At 36.1% G+C, this 27,183-nt stretch overlaps 1 protein-coding gene across 18 annotated transcripts in view; it reads right to left on the reverse strand.

Moving 5' to 3' along the window:
- Nucleotides 1-27,183, reverse strand: part of PEAK1 (pseudopodium enriched atypical kinase 1) — a 363,497-nt gene that overhangs the window by 327,265 nt on the left and 9,049 nt on the right. For 4 of the 18 annotated variants that reach the window (XM_077123675.1, XM_077123667.1, XM_077123662.1 and 1 more), the window contains exon 2: nucleotides 15,398-15,514. The exons of 12 other annotated variants lie outside the window; for them this stretch is intronic. The gene's annotated coding sequence lies outside the window, so the exon portion shown is untranslated. 2 more of the 18 variants (XM_077123664.1, XM_077123666.1) reach the window with 2 other exon arrangements.

Raw genomic sequence — 27,183 nt, forward strand, 5'->3', positions numbered from 1 at the left:
TATCAACAAATCAAAGCAGAAAAATCACATGATCATCTCAATTGATGCAGAGAAGGCATTTGACAAGATTCAACATCCTTTCCTGTTGAAAACACTTCAAAAGATAGGAATACAAGGGAACTTCCTTAAAATGATAGAGGGAATATATGAAAAACCCACAGCTAATATCATCCTCAATGGGGAAAAATTGAAAACTTTCCCCCTAAGATCAGGAACAAGACAAGGATGTCCACTATCACCACTATTATTCAACATTGTGTTGGAGGTTCTAGCCAGAGTAATTAGACAAGAAAAAGCAATACAAGGCATCAAAATTGGAAAGGAAGAAGTAAAACTATCACTGTTTGCAGACGATATGATACTATACGTCGAAAACCCGGAAAAATCCACAACAAAACTACTACAGCTAATAAATGAGTACAGCAAAGTAGCAGGTTACAAGATCAACATTCAAAAATCTGTAGCATTTCTATACACTAGTAATGAACAAGCTGAGGGGGAAATCAAGAAACGAATCCCATTTACAATTGCAACTAAAAGAATAAAATACCTAGGAATAAATTTAACTAAAGAGACAAAAAACCTATATAAAGAAAACTACATAAAACTGCTAAAAGAAATCACAGAAGACCTAAATAGATGGAAGGGCATACCATGTTCATGGATTAGAAGACTAAATATAGTTAAGATGTCAATCCTACCTAAATTGATTTACAGATTCAATGCAATACCAATCAAAATCCCAACAACTTATTTTTCAGAAATAGAAAAACCAATAAGCAAATTTATCTGGAAGGGCAGGGTGCCCCGAATTGCTAAAAGCATCTTGAGGAAAAAAACCGAAGCTGGAGGTCTCGCGCTACCTGACTTTAAGGCATATTATGAAGCCACAGTGGTCAAAACAGCATGGTATTGGCATAAAGATAGATATATCGACCCATGGAATCGAATAGAATGCTCAGATATAGACCCTCTCATTTATGGACATTTGATCTTTGATAAGGTAGTCAAGCCAACTCACCTGGGACAGAGCAGTCTCTTCAATAAATGGTGCCTAGAGAACTGGATATCCATATGCAAAAGAATGAAAGAAGACCCATCTCTCACACCCTATACAAAAGTTAACTCAAAATGGATCAAAGATCTAAACATTAGGTCTAAGACCATAAAACAGTTAGAGGAAAATGTTGGGAGATATCTTATGGATCTTACAACTGGAGGCGGTTTTATGGACCTTAAACCTAAAGCAAGAGCACTGAAGAAGGAAAGAAATAAATGGGAGCTCCTCAAAATTAAACACTTTTGTGCATCAAAGAACTTCATCAAGAAAGTAGAAAGACAGCCTTCACAATGGGAGACAATATTTGGAAATGATATATCAGATAAAGGTCTAGTATCCAGAATTTATAAAGAGATTGTTCATCTCAACAACAAAAAGACAGCCAACCCAATTACAAAATGGGAAAAAGACTTGAACAGACACCTACCAGAAGAGGAAATACAAATGGCCAAAAGGCACATGAAGAGATGCTCAATGTCCCTGGCCATTAGAGAAATGCAAATCAAAACCACAATGAGATATCATCTCACACCCACCAGAATGGCCATTATCAACAAAACAGAAAATGACAAGTGCTGGAGAGGATGCAGAGAAAGAGGCACACTTATCCACTGTTGGTGGGAATGTCAAATGGTGCAACCACTGTGGAAGGCAGTTTGGCGGTTCCTCAAAAAGCTGAATATAGAATTGCCATACGACCCAGCAATACCATTGCTGGGAATATACTCAAAGGACTTAAGGGCAAAGACACAAACGGACATTTGCACACCAATGTTTATAGCAGCGTTATTTACAATTGCAAAGAGATGGAAACAGCCGAAATCTCCATCAACAGAAGAGTGGCTAAACAAACTGTGGTATATACATACGATGGAATACTATGCAGCTTTAAGACAGGATAAACTTATGAAGCATGTAATAACATGGATGGACCTAGAGAACATTATGCTGAGTGAGTCTAGCCAAAAACTAAAGGACAAATACTGTATGGTCCCACTGATGTGAACAGACATTCGAGAATAAATTTGGAATATGTCCTTGATAACAGAGTCCAGCAGGAGGTAGAAACAGGGTAAGATAATGGCCAATTGGAGTTGAAGGGATACAGACGGTGTAACAGGACTAGATACAAAAACTCAAAAATGGACAGCACAATAATACCTAATTGTAAAGTAATCATGTTAAAACACTGAATGAAGCTGCATCTGAGCTATAGGTTTTTGTTTGGTTTTGTTTTGTTTTGTTTTGATTTTACTATTATTACTTTTATTTTTTTCTCTATATTAACATTCTATATCTTTTTCGGTTATGTTGCTAGTTCTTCTAAACCAATGCATATGTACTAAGAAATGATGATCATGCATCTATGTGATGATGTTAAGAATTAATGAATGCATATGTAGAATGGTATGATCTCTAAATGTTGGGTTAATTTCTTTTTTTCCGTTAATTAAAAAAAAAAAAAGAGAAGGGATAATTGGAGCTGAAGGGATACAGACTGTACAACGGGACTGGATATAAAAACTCAGAAATGGACAGCACAATACTACCCAATTGTAATGCAATTATGCTAAAACACTGAATGAAGCTGCATGTGAGGTATAGGTTTTTTTTTTTTTCTCTTTCTATTATTGTTTTAATTCTTATTCTGTTTTCTTTTTATTTCTTTTTCTAAATCGATGCAAATGTACTAAGAAATGATGAATATGCAACTATTTGATGTTATTAAGAATTACTGATTGTACATGTAGATTGGAATGATTTCTAATTGTTTTGTTAATTCTTTTTTTAATTAATAAAAAAAAATTTTTTTAAAGTACAGGAAAAAAAAAAATACAGGATGCCTGACTCCTCCAAATAAATGAGCATGAATATATAACAGGTTACTATATAAATTAGGTTGGGAGAAAGACAAGCATACCTAACAAAGGCATACAACAAATGTTTGATGAACAAGTTAATGGAATGGCTAAATTAAGATGAAAAGTGAAAATGAGTTAAGAAAAGGAAAACCAAGGTACAGGAGTTGGCCTTTCTTCAAGTTCTTTCTTAGGTAAATAGTACATATATTGTTGAGGCACCCACTTACTGAAAACAAACAGTTCTCAGAATATACCTTCCCTGGGAGAAATCTCCTTCTCAGATTGTGCCCCAAGAAAGACCACCTAAGAGAACTGACATTCAAAATGACACCCTTCCTCACTCTGAACAGCCTTTCTGGAAATATTTTCAATTCCTCTATCTCCCATAACATATTTTACACACCAACTTTTCTGTTTCTGCTGATTTTATTAATTGACTATTAACGTTTATCTGCATAATGAAAAAATTTAAGAGTTGATTTGGATACATAGGAACCCTGATAACAATATAGATACCTTATAGTGCAAATATAATTTTCATTTTAAGAAGCACAGGTATTAAAAAAAAAAAAACCACAGGTATCCTACACAAAGATGAAGCCATTTGTAAATAAAATTTTTAAAAAACACTTTGCTACGTGAGTTTTATATATATATTTTAAGAAACTGCGCCTTCAGTGGGCCACAGTGGCTCAGCAGGCAGAGTTCTCACCTGCCATGCCAGAGACCTGGGTTCAATTCCTGGTGCCTGCCCATGCAAAAAAAAAAAAAGAAAAGAAACTATGCCTTTAACAAAAACTGTAATATTTACAACTTTAACCTTACTTAAGGACTTTTGGAATAACCTCCTACATATCATGTACTGTATCACTTGCTGATTCAAAGATCACCTTACAACCCAACTCTTTTACTTACTCTCATGAAACTTACTGAGCTTCTACATACAAACACTGTACATGGTATATTTTTTTCTAGCACTAAAATGCCTTTGTAATTAGGCAAGTTTAAACCAAGGACGACCATCTCTCCTCATTCTATCAAACAACTAGTCTATAATTTGAATATGCTATGACTAGACAATGAAATTAAAAAGAAAAACTTGCCTGTCATATTTTCTGAAACTGTAATCGTCTAAAAACTATAGGGATTCTGTATAGCAACACCATGCATATCCCATAAAAATTAAGCAAACAAATTGTATAGCTCCTACTTCACTTATGAAAAGGTCACCCACATAACAGTTTCATCAAGCACCTCATTTCTTTAGCAAACTATTAAAAAATGATCTGCTTATCTTTGATATATATAGACAGTATAAGTCTAAGCAAAGGCTAAATGAAGTGATCCACAGAAATTCTTGTTTCTTATGGAGTATGGAATTCAATAGCCCAGAGGCCAGGAATCTTGCCATTTTGAGCTATATTTACAACATCACAAGGCACATTTAATCAGGGTTTATTATGTAGGGCTTAAATACAGTTCTGGAATGTCGATACCATTGCATACTTACTTACTGAAATAAATAAATAATTCTTGTTCAAAAACTCAACAGGAAAGCAAATAAATCAAGATATACTTGAAATATTATTAACTGATCCTTAAGACCAAATCTGGGTCAAAGACAAAAAGACCCTCAATCTCTGCTATTAAGCAGAATTCTGTTGATTTGTTTACATACCATTCATAGAAAAAAGACCTTAGCCAAATATGAATGTTTGTTGAGATGGACTGTGTAGTCTAAGAATTTTGCTTTTTGCTCCTCATCTTTCCTTGATCTGCTAGAGATAATTGTAGCTCACCTGAGATGGTCTTTAGTTGATTATCTTTTAAAGAGCTGTATCTGCTTAAATGGGACTTGTTTAAAAGCACTGCACCGTGATTATGTGATTGTGAAAACCTTGTGCTTGATGCTCCTTTTATCTCCTTTTATTGACAGATGAGCAAAAAATATGGATTAAAAATAAATAAATAATTGGGGGAACAAATGTTAAAATAAATTGAGTAGATTAAAATACTACTGAATGATGAAAGGGACTAATAGGGGTATAGAAAAAAAATAGGGGAACAAAGGTTAAAATCTATTGGGTAGATGGAAATACTAGTGGTCAATGAGAGGGAGGGGTAAGGGGTATGGAATATGTGAGTTTTTTCTTTTTTCTTTTTATTTCTTTTTCTGGCATGATGCAAATGTTCTAAAAAATGATCATGGTGATGAATATACTACTATGTGATGATACTGTGAACCACTGATTGTACATCATACACAAAATGTTTGTATGTTAAGAATGTTCATGTCTGTATGTTGTTTTGGTTTGATAATACAAAATAAAGTATTATTTAATACTTAATATTTAAAAAGTCAAATTTAAAAGAAAAAAAAAAGGCTGCACCATTCTCCAGTGGGATTACAAATGGCAATAAATTAACTGTTCATTTAGATAACAAGAAAGAAGAAAAAGGCACCTATAATAACAATAAGAATCTGAGGTAATGCAAGCATTTTCTTTAATGAATTAAAGTAGTTGAGCAACATGTATTTCAAATGGAAACTCAAAGATTGAAGGTATCCACAGTAAGGTCTTCCTATAAGCAGCAAAGTTATCTAACCATCATTCTGAGAGTTCCTTGGATTAGCATTCTCTATGAAGCTAAAAGCTATTTAAAAGAATGTGAGACACCTCTGAAGAGTACAATGCGAGACCGGGGTTCAATTCCCAGCCCATGTGCTTCACAAGCAAACAAGCAAACAAACAAATGAAAAACCAAACAAAAATTCAGCACATGCTGCTTCAATAAGGGGATTCTCACATGGAAAAAGAATGATATGTGACCCCCACCATATAGCATACAAAAAAAAAAAAGCAAATCAGAACTGACCTAGGAGTTGGTGGTTCTTCTCAATAGCAAAGCAGGCTGAAAAAGCCTCAAAGATCTGACTGATCTTAGGTCATACTACTGATGTACCTGAAAATTTGTCAGACAATTAGAACCGCCACTTTAGCAAAAACAGCAACTCTCTGAGCATGGAATGGTGGTGCTGACAAGTGGGATGCAGGGAGGTAAAACATAATTTTTAAAGGGAAAATTCCATTTTCTTCTTTTTGTTTATCATGTACATAGCCTAATTGCCAAAGACATAAGAGAGAACCAATTAAATAAAAACAGTTTCCCCCAATGACAGGCATCCCCCCACTATTCCAAATGGCAGATAGATAGGTATGTTGCCGGAAATACAGGTACACCACTTTCACCAACCAGAGACTACTTACCTTCACTTTTGATCATTTTCACACAATCTTCTATAAGGGATGTATTCCTTAGGTAATTTCAGAATGAAAGGTATTTGCCAAACAAAAAAATGTTAATTTAGGTCAGACCCAATTTCCCAGCATATCCCAAGCCTCCTTCTCCTCATCACAGAGACTATTTCAGGTTTTATGGAACCTAATCAGGCAAAAAAATGCCACTGTAGATTTTTACATAAGGGAATACATTAAAATCATGTTTTAAGAAGATTAATAACATGACAAGGCAACCTAGGACTGCAGTTGGGAGATAACGGAAGGAAAGAAACTAACTTAACATAAGATGTTAATTGGTCTATTCTGAATATGGGAAAGGCTGCAGGGATGGAAAAGAAGAGCTGAATCTGACATTACCAACGATCTTTACCTTTTCTCCTATACATTTAGCTTAAGGCAGACATAAGTAGTCATTTTCCTAAATTGCCTGAAATTAGGTTTCTAATGAACCTAATTGTGAAGTCCTTAAATCTTTTTCTACCCAGGTTACATTGTGCCTAAAATCAACTTCCAGGAAGTAATCCTTTTCAATCACAACACTATTCACATGACATTTTCTCCTAAAATACCCTAGAAGGAGCAATACCAGACCTATTCATTTAGCAATTATTGCTGTTTTGTTATCAACTAGCCTTCTCTATGTGTGCACACTTACCCCCACCTCCACCTTGACAAAAAGGACAAACAGAAGGGTCCAAGACCATAAATTTATCTGACCTGGAAATTGAAACTAAAAGAGATTACATGTTTTTCCAAATTTGTAATGAAACCAGATTCATAGTCAAGAGTTTTAAACTTCTAGTCCAGAGCTTTAAGATAACCTTCATGTTTTCTCTGCCCCTGGATATAAAAATCCTTAAATTTCACACTAGACTCCACTCTCTTCATGGTCTACCTCCCCCGTTTTTATACTAATGGGACAAGAGTAGTAAACAGATACAACTAATTAATCAAATAAAGAGGACAAAAACCCAAACTTCTTTCAGGACTCCCTGCTAACATCATGACAAAGTTCTGACTCAATTCCTTGGCATACAAGGCCCTTAATATTTGAAATCCAACAAACCTTTCCAGTCTCATCCTCTACTACCTCACTTTCCACCTCCTCATTTTCCAACCATATCTACTAATTATCTCCAGATTCCAAAAGTGTAATGCCTTCTCATTCCTCATGCCTTGACACATTACATTTTTCTTCAAAAGAACACTATTCTCCTTTGTCTGTGTGGTTAGCTTAAGTTCAAGTACTTCACTTATAAATATTTCCTCGCAATTCTCTTCCTTAGACCTGGAAACACACCCCTCCATACCCCATACCAGCCTGAATTAGGCTCCCTTTTTCATATTCACTTTTACCAAACATCTCAAAGTGCACTGTCAATTAACTAGCGCAAGAAATACTGACATATTGTAGGCACTGAGCAAATGATCATATTTCCCAGTTCTGTGTTCCTCCTGCAGGAGAGTATCAATCCATCAAGGCCATATAAAGCTGTTTGGTTTGTTGTTGTTGTTGTTGTTGTTGTTGTTGTTATAATTCTATTTTGATTTGTTGTCTAAGAGTCCTTAGGTATTCTTCCTAGTAACCTTGCTGCTTTAAGCACATTTTGGAAATGGCTACTAGCTTCTTAAAGAGGAATCCAACTAAGATTAAATACATGGGGAAGTTTTTCCACGAAAGAGTCAATGGGGCAGTCTGATCAAACAATTACTCTGACATGAATATTCATAAAGCTGCTAAAACAAAGAAAAAAGAACTTTACATAAAATATTTATTTTATGTATATGGAAAATGTTTCCATATATCAGCTTCTGCGTGACTAAAAAGGTGAAATATGAAATCAGTTTAAATCATTATTTTAAATAGAGAATGGCATTCACACTGCAATAGAAAACATCTGCCTTGAGAAGGAACATCAGCTAAATATCTGATTCCACATTCCCCTTGATCTTTCTAAGCAGGATAACTTGTTAAAGGATACATCACAATCCAGTAACTACACTTTTCAGAACCATGTCCAAAACTTTCCTATTTGAGATTTTAAACGAGTGCTGTATAACATCCTGATGCCATTAGTATGAAAGAAACAAAAGAGAAGCTTTAAGCAAAGACCACCCAAAACCCAGACCTACTAGGAGAAAACCCAGGCCTCAAAGTGGTGGCAAACAAATCCACTGCAACTCCCTATTCAACGGTTTTTACTCTAATACTTACTAGATTGAGGGATTCCACAAATCAACAATTCTAAGGACGGAGATACAATCTAAGAAAAAATACACCTATGTGTCTTGCTTTACTCTTCAGGATGACTTTAGTCAATCTAGTTAATCTTTTCTGTCTGTTTCTTAAACTCTAAAAATGTAATGGTTTAAAGTTACTATTTTTAAATGTGCGTACCTTAACTCAGTTACTCCAGCTCTAAAATCAAACTATCTGTTCACAGGAACATACTTAAAAATAAACACTGTAAAATATATATGGCAAATGAAAACACTGATCATCTTGAAAGATTTAAATCCTAACAAAATAATTTGTAAGAGTACATCAATGATAAAGACATATTAGTAGACTCGTTAATTGTAATACAATGGATTTCCCTTATTTATTTGAAGGTAGGGAATGTAGAAAATAAATTAAATACTGTAAAAATTAAAGTAAAGGAAACCAAACTTAACTAGAGTTGAAATTTAGTACAAAAAATTATAAATACTCTAATACAAGGTATTATAGTTTTGCCCTTTATCTTTACTCTTGCCATGCTGCCAGTCACCTATTTTATATGTTCTCATGCAGAGGAAAGAGCAAAAATGCCATTTTCCTTCCAAATGCAATCAGATTTTGGCAAACTTAAGTTAGTATGTCAGTTGAAAATAGAAATTCAAACCATAATGTGATTTGGCAAATAACTACTTGAGTACTGAGTAGTCCCTCTCTTGAATGGTATTGCATTTTCCATTTGCCATTTTTAAATGTACCAAGGAAAACTAAAAATCTGCACATGTAGCTGAATAAATAATAGCTTCCACATTAATTATACATTATGCAAGATTCTTATAAAGCATACACTGAGAGCAAAATTATGTATGCCATTTTGGAATCAGAACTCCCTGTGAGAGTGGTCCTTAGTGGTCACTGATTTTATTTTCATATAAACACTATTGTGACTCCTTTGTAAGTTAGCAGGGTTCTTTAAACCCTGCCAGAAGTTTAAAGAACTATTTTCATCAACTTGTACTAAGTGCCTTCACCAGATCACATCATTCAGGGGTCTTAAACTAGGACCATATAAAAAAAGTTTTACTAAAATAAAACACAACCACATCCTAGGGTTACGTATTGCCCATGGCTACTTTTGCTCTACAAAGGCAGAGTTGAGTGATTGTGACAGAGCCTGTATGACCCACAAAGCCTAAAATATATATGTGGCCCTTTACAGAAAGTCTGCCAGTCCTAGAATTTGTTCAAAATAAATTGTCTATATAAACTTTATTCACTATTATCTCTACTGTTCATCTATCTATAAAATAGAGTATTTACAGAATTTCTTAGATGCAGTTAACTTTTCAATATTTACAGTACTTGGAATTCATATATGAGATACTTTCCTGAAATACTGAACAAAGGAGAGTTGACTCAGCTAAAATCTTCTCATACTCAAATGCAAAATGTCTACACCCTAGCACCACCCTAGTTACTATTACTCAGCAGGAAGTATGGTATTGTCATAAAGAAAAATGAGTAATGACAGAGTCTATTTTTGTGTACCATTGTTTCTGCTAAAAGATTTTCAAGTGAAAAAAAAAACAAAACGGCTATCAGTGGTTAAAATAAATGCACTTTTGTAAATAGAAAACAATTGGTGATACATTTTCAGTAACACTGTTAATTTAACTAATTTAAAAATGTAAAGCCATTTAAAAATTTTCAAGTGAAAAACCCAAGTGCTAAACCCCAGGTTAAAATGCCTATACAAAGACATCCAATAACTATCTGTTGAATAAAGAGCAAGTTATATGGATGTACAGGTTGTTACCTTCACTGCAATTATTTTGTATGTTACAATTTTCACTCTCCAAAGTTACTGATGTAACCCTATAGACTCTGTCATTAACGTAACACCTCAATTGAAAAGACAGATCAGCTGACACACAATAAAAATATGTTAGAAATCAGCAGATGGCAAAGGAGACTCTTACCAAAGATCTTTAAACAATCTATTTGAACAAGGCATAGTAAATTTGTTCATTATGAATAAAGCACAGACATATAAATTAGAACATTCCTAATGCTTGTCTGAATTATTCATTCCTATGTTATCAATGTAAAATAAGTCTCCAACAGAAGTTATCTCCCCCTTTCTAGTATTCCCCACAAGAACATAATCCTTAAGGCTTGATTACATTCCTGATAATCTTTTCTACAAAAACATTTGCCCACTTAAATTAAAATAAGATATAATAAAATTTCTTCTTCCTGAAAAAAAATGCATCAACACACTTTTAAAATGGTGAATTATCAGATGCTTTACTACCTTCTCAGAACACTGGATTTTTATTGCCCAAGTGTAAACATACTTAGTTTGCTCCTAAAATAACTTTGTAGGGTAGGAATTTCCTCATAGTTAAGTTACAAATATTCATCTTCAACATACCTTTTGTTGAAGGAAAAGCAGATGGAACTGTTGTTCAAATCCCAAACAATCACAGAAGGGAAGTAATTTCATTACCTGTTAACACCTGATGTTTTCAACTCCTCTTATGCTGATACTGATTAATGCATATGATATCCTCTTTTAGCAGAACTGAAACCTATGACTCTAACAGGAAGCTAACTCTCCAGTGGCATAGTCTAGTAGCAAAATTAAGATTAAATAACTAAAATTTGCAAAAAAGAAAAGGCATTACCCAGGAAAATATCTGACAAGAATTACCCGCAGAGGCTCATGGGGATTCGCCAAGAAATGAGCAACTATTATCTTTTCTTCTACAGTAAAAAAAAATAATAATAACTAGTAATATAGAAAAAGGGACAAAATATACATTGCACATGAAGAATTGCCAAACTTGGTTAGATATAAAAATGAAGGAGTCAATGTATTAAAACTTCTAGTTTTTAGTGTTTAGGTAACTACATAGATGATGGTCTCCCTGACAAATATGGAAAATAGAGAACTAGTTGATGGAGAAGGGAGGTAATGTCAATTTTATCCAGTTGAGTTGAATACTAACAAGTGGGTATGTCTAGTATGTATTAAGTATATGCAGCTAGATCATGGATAAACAGAAGATGCACATTCTGAGCCTCTTGTAGGGATTTAAAACATATGGAAATGTTAAATTACTAAGGTGGGCTTCTTAGGTAAAAGCTGAAGCCTCAGAGTGACGGATGTGACATACTAACATTCAGCTAATGAAATTCATATCTGAACCCTTGCTGTATTATAAATACCTCTTCAGATCATTGCTGTAATTATTCAGCAAGTTTACCTCCTTGCTCCTTGCTTAAATATTCCAAATAAAATATCGATGCTTCACATTGGGATCTCATTTCTAGAAATATATAATTAAATACTATGGCAACAAATTCCAGAATACTTATCTAAATCTTCTCTCTCTGCTTCAAAGAATACTTACAATTAGCTTTCCCTGAATCTTACCTACATTAAGCCATCATTTAGCCCATATATCTTCAACACTTCATCTTGAGTATTTTTTCTGTTAATACTATTTAACCTTTCTATTTTTATATCTTCCTTTCCACTGGTAATATTATCTTCATTCTATTTTTTAGAGATATTTTCAAGTGTGAATTTGAATCTCCAAGTTAAAACTTCACACTATGAAAAAAAAAAAGCATCCTCCATCAGACAAGGAGCTGCCTTCTATGAAGTGCTTCAATACAAGAGATGTTCGAATGACATTTACCACTATTTCCATCCTATCCTATAGTTCCAACCTAAACTTGGTCCACATTTGTCAATTTAACCTTCTTCATACCTTCTTTCTACCTGTTTACCTTCTTTTACCTATTATCTTTATTTGGTCACAATTTATTGGAAACATTTTACTCTAATCTTGGGATTCAGCTTTGTAATCTTGAGCAAAACATGAAAATGTTTTGGAGTGAATCAACTCTGTGTCACTAAATAGCAGAGTCCCCTTAGGTAAGTTATTTTACCTTTCTGAGCCTCAGTTTCCTCATTTGTAAATGGGAGATACTACCTACTTCACAGGGATGATTTTCAAATTAAAGGAAAGAAAATGTAAAAAAATGTAGTATGATAAATGGTAAAAAGTTATTTAGTAATTGGTGGCTAGACATACAAATTTGTATTATCAAAGTAATTATCTCATAAGCCACAGAACTATACTACTAAAAGCATTAAATGTACTACCTAATTATTTCCTCAATTCAAAGACAATACAAATGATAGTACTATAATTTTATTGGAGGAGGCATCCATCAAGAGGAAATTTGTGATAAAACATATGGGCAGGGAGGAACTGGAATAAAAGATTAGAAAAGCCAAATCTCAAGGTTTGCTGTGTTCTAGCATCCCTGCAGACCCCAACAGTAGTAAGATTCTGATTACAAAAGGAAGATTTCAGTACATTTCAAGCAAAGAGCTGCTACATTCCATGTAGTCTGAAAGTTCCGAGCAGAAATGAAGATTAGTGTGAGTTGGCAAGCAATTTTTATTTTGTATTTCATTGCTGATTTAAATCATGAGAGGATGATGATGATGGCGATGATGATGACAATATGATGATATATGTATCAACTTTACAACTAATATTTGAGACTTATTGCATGCCAGGTACTATGCTAAGTGTTTTGCATTCATTAGTAATTTTCACAACAACTCTATGAGGTAGATACTTTTATACCATTTGACAAACGAAAAAAAAGTTAAGCTTCATATAACTGGGATTCAAACCCAGGAAACAGTGATAATTTCAAACATCATCAAACAACACTACAACAAGTTATGTGCTAACAGTAAGATACTTAATGTTTCCCAGTGAGAACTATTTGGGTATCTGTGTGGGAACTGAAGCACCATATTCACTCAGCTGTGTAAGCGAAAGCAGAAGGGAGGTAGAAGAAGGGGGTTATATCCCAGAGTAGCAATTCTGGAATTTTCAAATATTAAAAATCATGACTGCCAAATTGAGCATGGAGATAATTAGAGCTCTCCAGAGCAAAGGTTCTCCACCTATTTTCCACCTGCCACACAATGATGGATGAGGGCATTAGAAGCTGAGGCTGTGTGCCATCATATTCTCAACACACCTCCATGGGCAGAGCTAGGCTTACGTGAAATTCCCAGAACATCAGCTATACTTCTGTGCCTTCTCTTTCTTCCCAGGATGAGTAAAAGAGGCATGAATTTTCTCTGTATCAGATAAGTAAATATTAATGTTTATTGAGCACTTACTATGCACCAGGCATATTCCAAACCCTGTAACTATATCAATCCTTAAAAACTATGAGATAGGTACTATTTTATTCCCATTTTACAGATGAGGTGAGACATAAAACAAGTAATTTACTAAAGATCTAGCATAAGAGAAACAGCAGAACCAAGATTCCAACAAGGAAATCTGATTTCAGATCCCCAGCTCTTAAATGTGACAAACTTCTTCTCAGCTTTCCCTGAGACATGACCTAGTGGACATATGCCCCGGGGGATCCTAGGAACTTCTTGCATGGTGCCACAGCCCAAAAAAGAATGGTTACCTAGACAGGATAAGCCTAGTAGTCTCCCTAGGATAATGAGGGTTCACTGCCATGAAACTTCCACTCCCCTCTCTCCAAGATTTTAATTTAATGTCACAGAGACATTGTATCCCAACCCCACAGGCCCAGACTTAATTTAGGTCTCCTTCTCTCTAGCCAAGTAAGTGATACAATGGGAATATTCTTGGTGATCCCAGAAAATGATACTGATTATGTGGTGTTTTTGCTGGGTTGCATGGAACAAACAAAGCTTCACATGAAGAATAGGAACACAACCTGTTACTCTGAAATAGTGTATGTACATTAAAGATTCACTCAGTCTTCTGGGTAGAGTTGTTCACATATCATTCATTCTCCAACTTTTACTATGAGGCTAATAATATGCCAGGCACTATTCTAAGTGTTGGAACACAGCTGTGAACAAGAGGTCCTATACCCATAGAGCTTACATTCTAATGGGACAAAAATATGGGTTGTCTATAAAGGTCGGCACCAAGCGTAAAGAGAAAAGAGTGCTGGTACCATCCTAAATTTAAGGTGAAAACAATATGCAAGGAAAGGGGCACTATATACTCTGAAGGCATAAACGCTGGAATCTTTTCAACTACAACTTGAGAACATTGGGTCAAACTACTTCACTGTTGCAAAAGCTGCTGCCAGCTTGAAATGAAAAGCAATGTGGCTAGATGGCACTGTTACTAGCTCAGACTAAGAAAACAGTGTCCACCTGTGAGTACCCAAAGGGAGATGTGAAAAAGACAAAGGTACAGAAGTTTAGAACATTTAGCTTTTTTAAGATAGCCCCTCTTCTCCCCACATAAAGGAAAAGAAACAGCTAAAAGAGAGCTGTTAATTCCACCACCTCTGGACAATGTTAATATCATTGTTCAAACTGAGAGTGGAGAGGGGATAGCAAACAACATGTGAGAAGTTTTTCCCAGCAACAAACGGAAAACGCCAGAGATGGTTCACAGTCCTTTTCCTGACAGAAAACTCTACAGACCAAGAAACTGAAGGGGGTAGGGGAAACACCAGGCACCCTAAAAATTGATTATTCACCTATAGGTCTCCAGAAGTGATAATGCCAAAATGTGAAGCATGATGAAGCAAGAGCATTACTTTAAACTCTTGGCTTACAGACTGCTTCAATCTCAGAAAAATCAAATTATCACCAAAGCACAAAATTACACTCATATGAGTGCATGTGCCATGTAATGTTGGCATTCTCTTACACACTCTTGTATTCCCCTTTGGGGACTGAGACACAGGGGTGCACTTGCCACGTGTGCCGATTTGAAAGGATTTATGTACCCTAGAAAAGCCATATTTCAATCCTAATCCCATTTTGTAAAGGCAGCCCTTTCTTCTAATTCCCATCCAGCACTATAGGTTGGAGACTTGATTAGATTATCTCCATGGAGATGAGACTCACCCATTAGTGGTAAAATTAATCTTCCATTAGAGGGAGAGGTGACTCCATCCATTCCATGTGGATCTTGATTAGTTTACTGGAATCCTTTAGAAGAGGAAGCATTTAGGAGAGAGTCCCCTTTAGAACAACAGAAGAGCAAGAGAGCAGTCATGAGAATGACGACACAGCCAGGAGAACCACAGAGTCTACCAGCCAGCAACCTTTGGAGATGAAGGAGAATTTCCCCGGTGGAATTTCATGAAGCAAGAGGCCTGGAGACAAAACTAGCAGATGCTGCCATGGTTGCCTTGTGCCTTTCCAGTTGAGAGGGGAACCCTGAACTTCACTGGCCTTCTTGAACCAAGGTATCTTTCCCTGGATGCCTTAGATTGGACATTTCTATAGACTTGCTTTAATTACGACAATTTCACAGCCTTAGAACTGTAAATTTGCAACTTATTAAATTTCCCTTTTTAAAAGCCATTCCAGTTCTAGTATATTGTATTTCAGCAGCTAGTAAACTAGAACACCATGTAACACTGACATTCTCTTACATACTCCTCTTTGGGCACTGGGCAACAGGAAGGCAAGAACTGTGGTTTATTCATTTTTTGTACCTCCAACATACAGCATCAGGCCTGTCACAAAGTAGGTATGTACCTGTCAGTAATACAACTACTTAAAAATGTATGTTTAGCAATCAGGGAAAAAACAGGAGGTCCAAAAGAAGAAATTTTGAGAAACAGCAAGTTCCCTCTTCTCTGCATTTAATTGTAGCCAATCATTTAATTCAATCCACAGATCTGTCACCTGGCCATAAGGTCTATATTGCCACTGTATACATTTCTCTTCTAATATTATCTGTGATTTCCTCTTACTAACAATTCTAATATTTACTGTAATGCAGAGAAAAAGATGAAAAATCAAGTTTAATTTGATTATTTTTTTGTCGCCAAATATTCAAAGAAGCTCAACCATTTTGGGTGGAGTTGAAAATGAGAGAACATAATGAAAACAGAAAACTGCCAACTTACTTGAGAGTGTATCATTTTGATACGCTAAAAACATTTAACTGCTTCCTAAATTCCTCACTTACTCCCCCAGGAAATAACAAAGCAGATTGCCACACTGCATTCACTATTTTATATGAGACACTGACTTCATTCAGGGTGGATCAAAAGTGAGCCACTTTGGGCGGGACACAGTGGCTCAGCACGCAGAGTTCTTGCCTGCCATGCTGGAGACCTGGGTTCATTTTCTGGTGCTAGCCCAAGTAAAAAAAAAAAAAAAAAAAAAGTGAGCCACTTTAGCAGAAAACATACCCAAGAAATGGGAAATAACTGAATTTTCAATTGCTACAGATGACTCAGTGAGTGGGCAGTTACAGAAATTTATAGCTGATGCTAGAATAAATTAATGTGTTCATGAAGATCACTTTGAAATGCTATTCTGGTTGGATATTATTTGCTCTTGCATGACGGTTTTGTTTTACTTTCACACTAAACATTTATGAAATGCTGCATCAATTGCAGAATAAAAAGATGGAATTTCTCTCATTCCTATAAAAACAAGAAGGTCATTCTTATTTGAGATCTTTTCAAGTTACTAGACCATATTCCAGTAAAGTATTGTTATTTTGCCTCCACAAGTCTGGCCTCCAATGAGTTTGTATCTATGACTAAAACACAACTTTATCGGCTAAAAAGCATGGGTACAGTGAATGGTCAAATCTCTATCAACAACCATGAAAAAAATTTAACTGTTTAAAGAGAGGAAAAGATATTTAAGTGCCAACCATCTTTTAAAATAAAAAATAACATTTTCAGAAATATATTTATTTACAGGCAATATCTGATAAATAAAATATTAACAGTAAATAAAAATACCACCACAGACAACATAGCATTGATTGCATGAGCACAAATTTATCAAGGAGGTCTCACATTCCAGCTAACATAAGTAAAAAGAAACAGTACAACAAAACATATTAAAAATAATAATAGCTTTCCCCTGTAATACCCTTAGTTTAGAAAGTTCTTTTACATATACTCAGCCTTTGAATTCAATATTTATGGGTAATGATATCTAATATCTATGGGTATCAATATCTATGGGTATCTATGAATAAGACCTGTCCCTTTAGTCTCCTCTCATCTCACGTGATAATCAAAACCATATTAAGAAAAAAGGGCAAGATTATCTCTATTTTATACAACAAAATAAAGCATTAAAATGTTAAGGAACTTTATTTTTTATAATTTTTTATTAATTAAAAAAAATTACCAGAAACGCAAACATCCTTAATAGATGCTCATTCTGCTCTACATATATAATCAGTAATTCACAAAATCATCACATGGTTGCATATTCATCATCATGATTATTTCTTAGAACATTTGCATCAATTCAGAAAAAGAAAGAAAAAGACAATAGAAAAAGGAAAAAAAGAATTTTACATACCATATCCCTTACCCCTCCCTTTCAATCATCACTAGCATTTCAAACTAAATTTATTTTGACATTTGTTCCCCCTTGTGTTAGAGTCAGTTGTCAACTTGGCCAGGTGAGCATACCTAGTCTTGTTGCTGTGGACATAAGCCAACAGTACGTGAACCTCATCTGTTGCCAATTACATCTGCAGTCAGCTAGGAGGCGTGTCTGCTGCAATGAGTGACGTTTGACTTAATCGGCTGGTGCTTAAATGAGAGAGTGCAACGCATTCCTCATCTCAGCACTCCCAGCTCAGCCCAGGCCTTTGGAGATGCAGAAAGAAGTCACCCCGGGGAAAGCTGCTGGAACCCAGGGGCCTGGAAAAGACCAGCAGAGACCATCCTGTGCCTTCCACGTAAGAAAGAACCTCAGTGGAAAGTTAGCTGCCGTTCCTCTGAAGAACCAACAAAATAAATTCCCTTTTATTAAAAGCCAATCCATCTCTGGTGTGTTGCATTCCGGCAGCTAGCAAACTAGAACACCCCTATTATTTATTTTTATTCCATATGTTCTACTCGTCTGTTGACAAGGTAGATAAAAGGAGCATCAGACACAAGGTTTTCACAATCACACAGTCAAATTGTGAAAACTATATCATTATACAATCATCAAGAAATATGGCTACTGGAACACAGCTCTACATTTTCAGGCAGTTCCCTCCAGCCTCTCCATTACATCTTGGATAACAAGGTGATATCTACTTAATGAGTAAGAATAACCTCCAGGATAACCTCTCAACTCTGTTTGGAATCTCTCAGCCATTGACACTTTGTCTCATTTCCCTCTTCCCCCTTTTGGTCGAGAAGGTTTTCTCAATCCCTTGATGCTGGGTCTCAGCTCATTCTAGGTTTTCTGTCCCACGTTTCCAGGAAGGTCCACACCCCTGGGAGTCATGTCCCACATAGACAGGGGGAGAGTGGTGAGTTTGCTTGTTGTATTGGCTGGAGACAGAGGCCACATCTGAGCAACAAAAGAGGTTCTCTTGGGGGTGACTCTTAGGCCTAATTTTAAGTAGGCTTGACCTATCCTTTGTGGGGTTAAGTTTTATGTGAACAAACCCCAAGACTAGGGGCTCAGCCTATAGCTTTGGTTGTCCACACTGCTTGTGAGAATATCAATAATTCAACTTGGGGAGGTTGAATTTTCCCCCGTTCTCACCATTCCCCAAAGGGGACTTTGCAAATACTTTTCCACTTACTGACCAAATCACTCTGGGATTCATCAGGACATCACTCTGGGCAAACCAATAAAATCTAATGTCCTACTCAAAGTTCCATGTACTTATGTTGTTCAATCAACTATCTACATAAGTTATATTAGGAGATGCACTAGTCAAAATATATATTTTGTACCAAATAGACATTTTTTGATTTAGTCTCACACATAAGTTGAAATTTTAAAATATTAATTACCATCTATTTTCAGCACCCTGCAGTAATGACATTCCTTTGTTCTTCCTCATGCAAAAACATTTTAAAATTTGTACATTTAGTCATTATCATTATACACTCTAGGCATTCCTAGATTATACCATTTCAATCTTTATCGTCCATCTTTCTTTATGATTTCATTTATGCCCCCAGCCCTCCTCCCTCTATCATTCTCACATTCAGCTTCATTCAGTGTTTTAACATAATTGTATTACAGTTAGGTAGTGTTGTGCTGTCCATTTCTGAGTTTTTATATTCAGTCCTGTTGCACAATTTGTATCCCTTCAGCTCCAATTACCCAATATCTTACCCTAATTCTATGTCCTGATGGTCTCTGTTACCAACGATATATTCCCAGTTTATTCACTAATGTCAGTTCATATCAGTGAGACCACACAGTATTTGTCCTTTTGTTTTTGGCTAATCACACTCAGCATAATGTCCTTAAGGTCTATCCATGTTGTTACATACTTCATAACTTTATTCTGTCTTACAGCTGCATAATATTCCATCGTATGTACATGCCACAGTTTGTTTAGCCACCCATCCATTAATGGACATTTTGGCTGTTTCCGTCTCTTGGTAATTGTAAATAATGCTGCTATAAACATTGGTGTGCAAATGTTCGTTTGTGTCCTTGCTCTCATGTCTTAAGGAACTTTTTAAGATGAGCACAAACTAAGTTAAAAGCAAAGCTTGGAGGTGCAAGGGTAGGGCAGTAGAACTCTTACCTGCCATGCGGGAGAACGGGGTTGGATTCCTTGTTCATGCATTTCCCATAAAAAACAAACAAAAAGCAAACAAACAAAATTCAACAAATGGTGCTACAATAAAGGGATATTCACATGGAAAAAGAAAATAATGAAATGTGACTCCACCACACAGCATACAAAAGAAACAAACAAACAAAAAGCAAAGCTTGCTCGATACTCTTCTATTAATATATTCAGTTTATATTATTAACCTTGGGGTTCTTTCTGATCATGCCAATTAAAATTTTTTTAATTCATTTTTAACAGAACAAATAATTTTGATTGCAACTGTTTCTTAAGAATAATGCTAAGAATTATGAGAAATGTGTGTGCATATATAATTCATATATGCATGTTACACATGCATGTGAATATTTAGTACTCACTTCATGAGATACTCTCTCCAAGGGAGGATAACATTTATTTGTCTTCAGGTTTTAAATTACAGGGGGAATTTGCAAACTCTTAGTTACCCCAAATCCTTGAAATACAGAATTGATCTTATTACTGGATTATTCTGAGAGTTAAAAGTTGTATATCCTTTAAATAACTACAAATTTAACACTGCTGTATGACATAAAGTTTCATAAATAAAGGAATATGTAATTTTATGAAGATAAATGCTTAAAATCTCATGACATACTACAAGCATTAGGGACTCCAAAACAATAGGCCAAGCCATTGATCTTGAGGATTGCTCCTGTAAAGCTTATGTACATAGTGGAGAAGCTTAACCTACCTATAGTTATGCCTAAGAGTTACTTCCAGAGGACCTCTTTTGTTGCTCAGATGTGACCTCTCTCTCTTTAAGCCCAACTCTGCAAGTGAGACCATTGTCCTCCCCCCCTACATAGGACATGACATCCAGGGATGAAAACTTCCCTGGTGGTGTGGGAGATGACTCCCAGGAATGAGTCTGGCCCTGACACTGTGGGATCAACAATGCCATCCTGACCAAAAGGGGGAAAAGAAGTGTAACAAATAAGGTAGCAGTGCTAAGGGAGTTCAAATAGAGTCAAGAGGCTACTCTGGAGGTCACTCTTACACAAGCTTCAGTTAGATATTGCTATCTACCATAACTTGCGAAACCCCAACCAGAACCATTCCAGCCAATCCTAGGGCAATATATAAGATTCTACAAAATTTCCAGGCACTAGTGTAACATTTCAGGAACCTACGACCTCCAGATGGGTCCCTGGACCAGGTAAGTCCAGAAATGTAGAGAGGCCAGCCTCTATGGAACATCAGCTAGTTCTATTCCCCTATCCCATACAGCCCCTTCCAAAATGAAAAAGTTGGAATATGCATAGCCCAAAATATCCCTAAAGAGTAGGACAGAAAGATCAAAGTTGATGGTGGAGTTATACAGAGAAGGCACGGTTTAACAAATGAGTATGACTGCTGAATCACTACTGATATTTCTTTCAGTCTCCAGTATCTTAGAGCAGCTAGAAGTAAAAACCTAAAATTGTGGAATTGCAACCTATGTCAAACTCTGAAATCTATTTTACAATTAATTGTTGTGATGTGCTTTAACATTTTTTGCTTTTATATATGTTATTTATAGAAATAAACAAAAAAGAAAAAAAAACTCTTCTAGTCTCCAATGTTTTGGAGCAGCTAGAAGGAAAAATCCAAAATAGTGAATGGTAACCCATTGAAAACTCTGAAATCTATTCTGTATCTACTTGTTGAAGTGTACTTTGAAAATCATTGCTTTTTCTTTCTTTTCTTTATATATATGTTTTATTTAACAATACAAAATGTTTAAAAAAAAAAAAAAAACATGACAAGCTAAAGTGATTGCTGAGCATTCACAGAACCTGGCTTTACTGTTTTCTTTTCACATACCTCTCCAAAGTACCTATAAAGTGCTGTTTTATAGCAGCTTATTGTGAAAAACTATATGTTCTAGGACTGTACTAATACTAGTCACCTGTGCTAACTGAGCACTTGAAATGTGACTAGTGTAAACTGAGATTACTATAAAAGGAAAATATTAACCACATTTCAAAAACTTAATAAGAAAAAAGTATGTAAAAATCTCAATAATTTTTATATTGATTACAGGTTGTGATAATATTTTAGTTATAATGAATTAAATAAGACACATTACTAAAATTAATTTCACTTGTTTCTTTTAAAAAGTTTTAATGTAACTATAAGCAAATTTGAAATTACATATGTGGCTCACATTATTTCTATTGCACAGCACCGCTCTAAGACATGCTCAAGAGATTTGAGATATATTCTTTGAGACTATCAAGGGCTATATCTACTAAAATATCCTTCATGGCTACCAGTTCTCAACACATCAGGAACCAATCATAAGAGGAGAAGGGAGATGTAGGATTTTTTAAAGCTATAGGAAAATATCCATGACATATTATCAAAAAGCAGGATACGAAATTATTAAAAAGCAGATCTGCTTCAAGCATGCATTAAACAAATCAAATTTAGTTCAGCAATATGAAAGAGATAAGAATACCAATTTCACTAAATGAAAAGCATCTCCTGTAGCATGAATCTGCTCTCCTCAAAGCCAGTATTGGCTCCTATCTGCAAGCCTCTTATGGTATGATCAGCTTACTGTATTGACTGTAACTGTAAAGTAAATGTGACTGTTTTCATTTTTTTTTGCTTTAAAACCTGAATCTGATAAATCATTATTTCTACAGTATACAGTATGATGCCAAATAGGCATTTTGAAATGCATATGCACACAAAAAGTCAGAGAACAAGGAAGGCATCAAATTATTAGCAGATTATCTACAGATGATACAGTAACAGATTTTTTCCTTTTTGTTTATTTTATATCACTATAATTTCTACAATAAAAGTTCAATTTTCTATCATAAAAACTATTAATTTTAAAGATGCATGGTATAATACATAATATCAAACTCCAGATTTGCAGCCAAAAAGGACAAAGAGAATTATAAGTCACTGTGTATAACAGGACTCAGTTTCCTAGTCAGCTAGTCCATAAAAAGTCAGACCACTTATACCCAAAGAAGATAAGAAAGGTTCAGCCTTCAGGTAGTTCCAAAGCCCAGTAGTTACCTTTTACAAAAGAATACAAAATATACCCTTCTCTAGAAGACATAAATTTTTGCTAGATATCTGGAATGCAAAACTGACAACAGAACTACAAGTCGCCTTTATAATTGGATTTAAATTTTATTTGTATATCTTTAATTAAAAATACATGTGAGGGCAGTGCAACTGTGGCTCAATGGCAGAATTCTTGCCTGCCATGCCAGAGACCCGGGTTCGATTTCCAGTGCCTGCCCATGAAAAAAAAAAAAAAACAGTGAAATAAAGTGTTAATAATTGTGCTGGTTTGAAAGGAAGTATTCGCCATGTGCCCTTCCAGCCAAGAGAGAATCTCTGACTGTGTTCGCCATGTGCCGTCTCACTTGAGAGAGAGACCCTGAACTTCATCGGCCTTCTTGAACCAAGGTATCTTTTCCCTGGATGCCTTTGATTGGACATTTCTATAGACTTGTTTGAACTGGGACATTTTCTCGGCCTTAGAACTGTAAACTTGCAACTCATTAAATTCTCCCTTTTAAAAGCCATTCCATTTCTGGTATATTGCATTCCAGCAGCTAGCAAACTAGAACAGATTTTGGTACCAGGAGTGGGGTGCTGCTGTTGCAGTTTGCAAATACCAAAGATGTTGGAGGGGCTTTTTAAATGGATAAAGGGAAGAATCTTGAGGAGTTGTGAGAAGCTTGATAGAGAAGGCCTGGAATGTTTTGAAGAGACTGTTGGTAGAAATGTAGACTCTGAAGATAACTCTGATGAGGCCTTAGACAGAAATGAGGCACGTGTTTTTGCAACCTGGAAGGAAGGCGATCCTTGTTTTAAAATGGCAGATAATCTGGCAAAATTGACTAGTGGCTTTGGCTGGAAGGCAGATTTTAAAAGCCATGAACTTGGATATTTAGCAGAAGAGATTTCCAAATTAAGTGTCGAAAGTGCAGCCTGGTTTCTCCTCACAGCTTATAGTGAAATGCGAAAGGAAAGAGATAAGTTGAGAACTGAACTCTTGAGTACAAAGAAACCAGAAATTGAGGTTCTGGAAAATGCTGGGCCTCCAGAAATGGAGACCCCAGAGAATAGTGCTCCATGTGAGGATTTGACCAGATGTGGAACCAGTCAGCCATTTCAGAGAAAGTCAGGATCGGACATGGAGTTATCCAGGAAAGATTTGTGGAAACTCCTCATGTCTGATGGGCATGATCCAAGGCTACTGCATAGAAAGCCAACGAGAGTGCTGTGGGACCTGTATAAACAGAGTCGCTGCCAGTCTGGACTGAGGGGTTCAGAGAAGGGACACATTGGAGGAAAAATAACTTCAGAGGCAAAACCATGGAGGCTGAGGTCTGAAGTCAAGAAGCCTTGGGCCAGGAGAGTGGACCCACCCAAGCCCGTGGAGAGGGTGAGTTTGCCCCAAAGGCAGAGAATGGGCCTTCCACCTCATTGCAGTGGAAGAGTCATGCCGCCTCAGGCCTTGGAGAAGGTGAAGCACATTCCTTGGGGTTGGGGGAGAGCCTGGCTGCCACCACATGGAGGGGTTGAGCGTGTGCCCCGGAGATGGCAGAGAGCCCGGGTGTGGCCCCAATGTTTGGAGAGGGTGGAGCCGAGAGAAAGGTGGTCTCCCCAATATCCCCCAAGGTTGCATTCAGAGAGAGGCAGGCGTAGGCATTTGGAAAGGGTGGGACTGCCACTTTCTAAAGCCCTGAGGATAAATGACTCTCAGACTTTGAACTCTAATGGACTTTGCCCTGCGGGTTTTCGAAACTGTATGGGTCCAGTGACCCCTGTGTTCGTTCCTCCCTATGGAAATGTGTCTATGTATCCTGTGAATGTTCCTTCTTTGTATGTTGGCAGCAAATAACTTGTGAATGAGTTTTCAAAAGTCCAGAGCAAATGGAGAGAATTCTGCCTTAGGACAGACCATGCCTGTAACTGATTTGATGAGATTTTATACTGTCTCTAATTTTGTACTTCACTGTATTGCTACTGAAAGGTTTAAGGCTTCTGATATTATTATGAAATTAATATATTTTGTATATGTGAAAAACATGTCTTTTTTAGGGGCCAGAGGGTGGAATGTGCTGGTTTGAAAGGAAGTATGCCCCCTAAGAAAAGCCATGTTTTAATATGGATCCCATTTCTTAAAGGTAGAATAGTCTCTATTCAATGCTGTGTATTTGGGACTGTGATGGGATCATCTCCCTGGTTGATGAGATTTAGTTAAGAACGGTTGTTAAACTGGATTAGGGGATGACATGTCTCCACCCATCTGAGTGGGTCTTGATTAGTTTCTGAAGTCCTATAAAAGAGGAAACATTTTGGAAAATGAGAGACTCAGACAGAGCAGAACGATGAAGCCATGAGATGCAGAGAGTCCACAAGCCAGCAACCTTTGGAGATGAAGAAGGAAGACACCTCCCGGGAGCTTCATGAAATAGGAAGCCAGGAGAGAAAGCTAGCAGATGACGTTGTATTCGCCATGTGCCCTTCCAGCCAAGAGAGAATCTCTGACTGTGTTCGCCATGTGCCATCTCACTTGAGAGAGAGACCCTGAACTTCATTGGCCTTCTTGAACCAAGGTATCTTTTCCCTGGATGCCTTTGATTGGACATTTCTATAGACTTGTTTGAACTGGGACATTTTCTCGGCCTTAGAACTGTAAACTTGCAACTCATTAAATTCTCCCTTTTAAAAGCCATTCCATTTCTGGTATATTGCATTCTAGCAGCTAGCAAACTAGAACAATAATAAAAGAACTCAAAAAATCAGCTCTCTAAATTAAGAACTACTGTATTTATAAATTATTTCTATGCTGCTAGTGGTGCGATTTGCTATCATTCCACAAACTGCATTTGTATGGAAAGGAGTATAAAGCAGCAATTTAGAATTGCTCTTACACTACATAGAAGACAAAAGGTTATCAAATTACAGGTTTCTCCTTTCTCCCTCTCATTATTCTTAGGTTACACTAACTACCTCACTGAATTTGGAAACCAACAAAGCTCTTTTAATGTCAGAACCTACAGGTGAATTAGGATTTCAGCAGTTCAGAAGGAAATATCTGAAACTGTTGAACTGTAATCCAGTAGCCTTGATTCTTAAAGATGACTATAACTGTATAGCTTTTACGATGTGACCATGTGATTGTAAAAAACATGTGACTGACACTCCCTTTATCCGTATGTAGACAGATGAGTAAGAAAATAAAGACAAAAATTAAAATGAATTTTAGAAAAGATTCAGCAGTTTACCTGAAATATTTAGCTGTGAGGTTTAACACCATTGATGTAGCCAGTCTCCAAAAGGCAAATGCTGAAAAATAGGTTAGGGATACAATTGCAAAAATAAATTTTCAAGTTAGAAAGAGAACTGGCATTTGGAAAATACTTTCTGTTGCTTCTCCAATGCCATAAAATCCTCTTTCACACAGATTCCCACCATTACACAAACTTCATACCCAAATAAAATCCATAATAAAAAAAAAAAAGGTTGCACATCTGGGAACAAGGCAGTTTCTCAGCATTTGAAGTATTCAACTCATTATCCCAACAACTTAAGAGGTATACCATCATGGTGTCTGCCCTTGTAATAAAAGAAGTAGCTGGTATCGAGCTGTCATATGACCTGGCAATCCCACTACTAGGTATACACCCAGAAGAACTAAAAGCAGGGATGTGAGTAGACATTTTCACACAGACGTTCATAGCGGCATTATTCACAACTGCCAGAAGATGAAAACAACGCAAGTGTCCATTAACCAGTGAATGGATGAACAAACTGTGGTATATACATATGATAGATGTATATACCACATTTTGATGCTTAATTTGTATAGAATTTTTTTAATAAGTGTGATTGTAAATGTTTAGAAATGGATATGTGATAGTAGCACATTATCATCTGTGTAAATAAGAGTGCTGAATCACGTGTGATAGTGGTTGAAAGGGGAAGTTTAGGGTTATGTATATGACTAAAAGGAAAGCTAAATGATGAAACAAGATACTGTATAACATAGTAAACCCCATCGTAGATGATGAAGGTGGTTAGGAGTGCAAACACAGGAATGTTCTTCCATGAATTACAACAAATG

This window comes from Tamandua tetradactyla, chromosome 12 (genome assembly GCF_023851605.1).
Source record: "Tamandua tetradactyla isolate mTamTet1 chromosome 12, mTamTet1.pri, whole genome shotgun sequence".
Classification (NCBI taxonomy): Eukaryota; Metazoa; Chordata; class Mammalia; order Pilosa; family Myrmecophagidae; genus Tamandua; species Tamandua tetradactyla.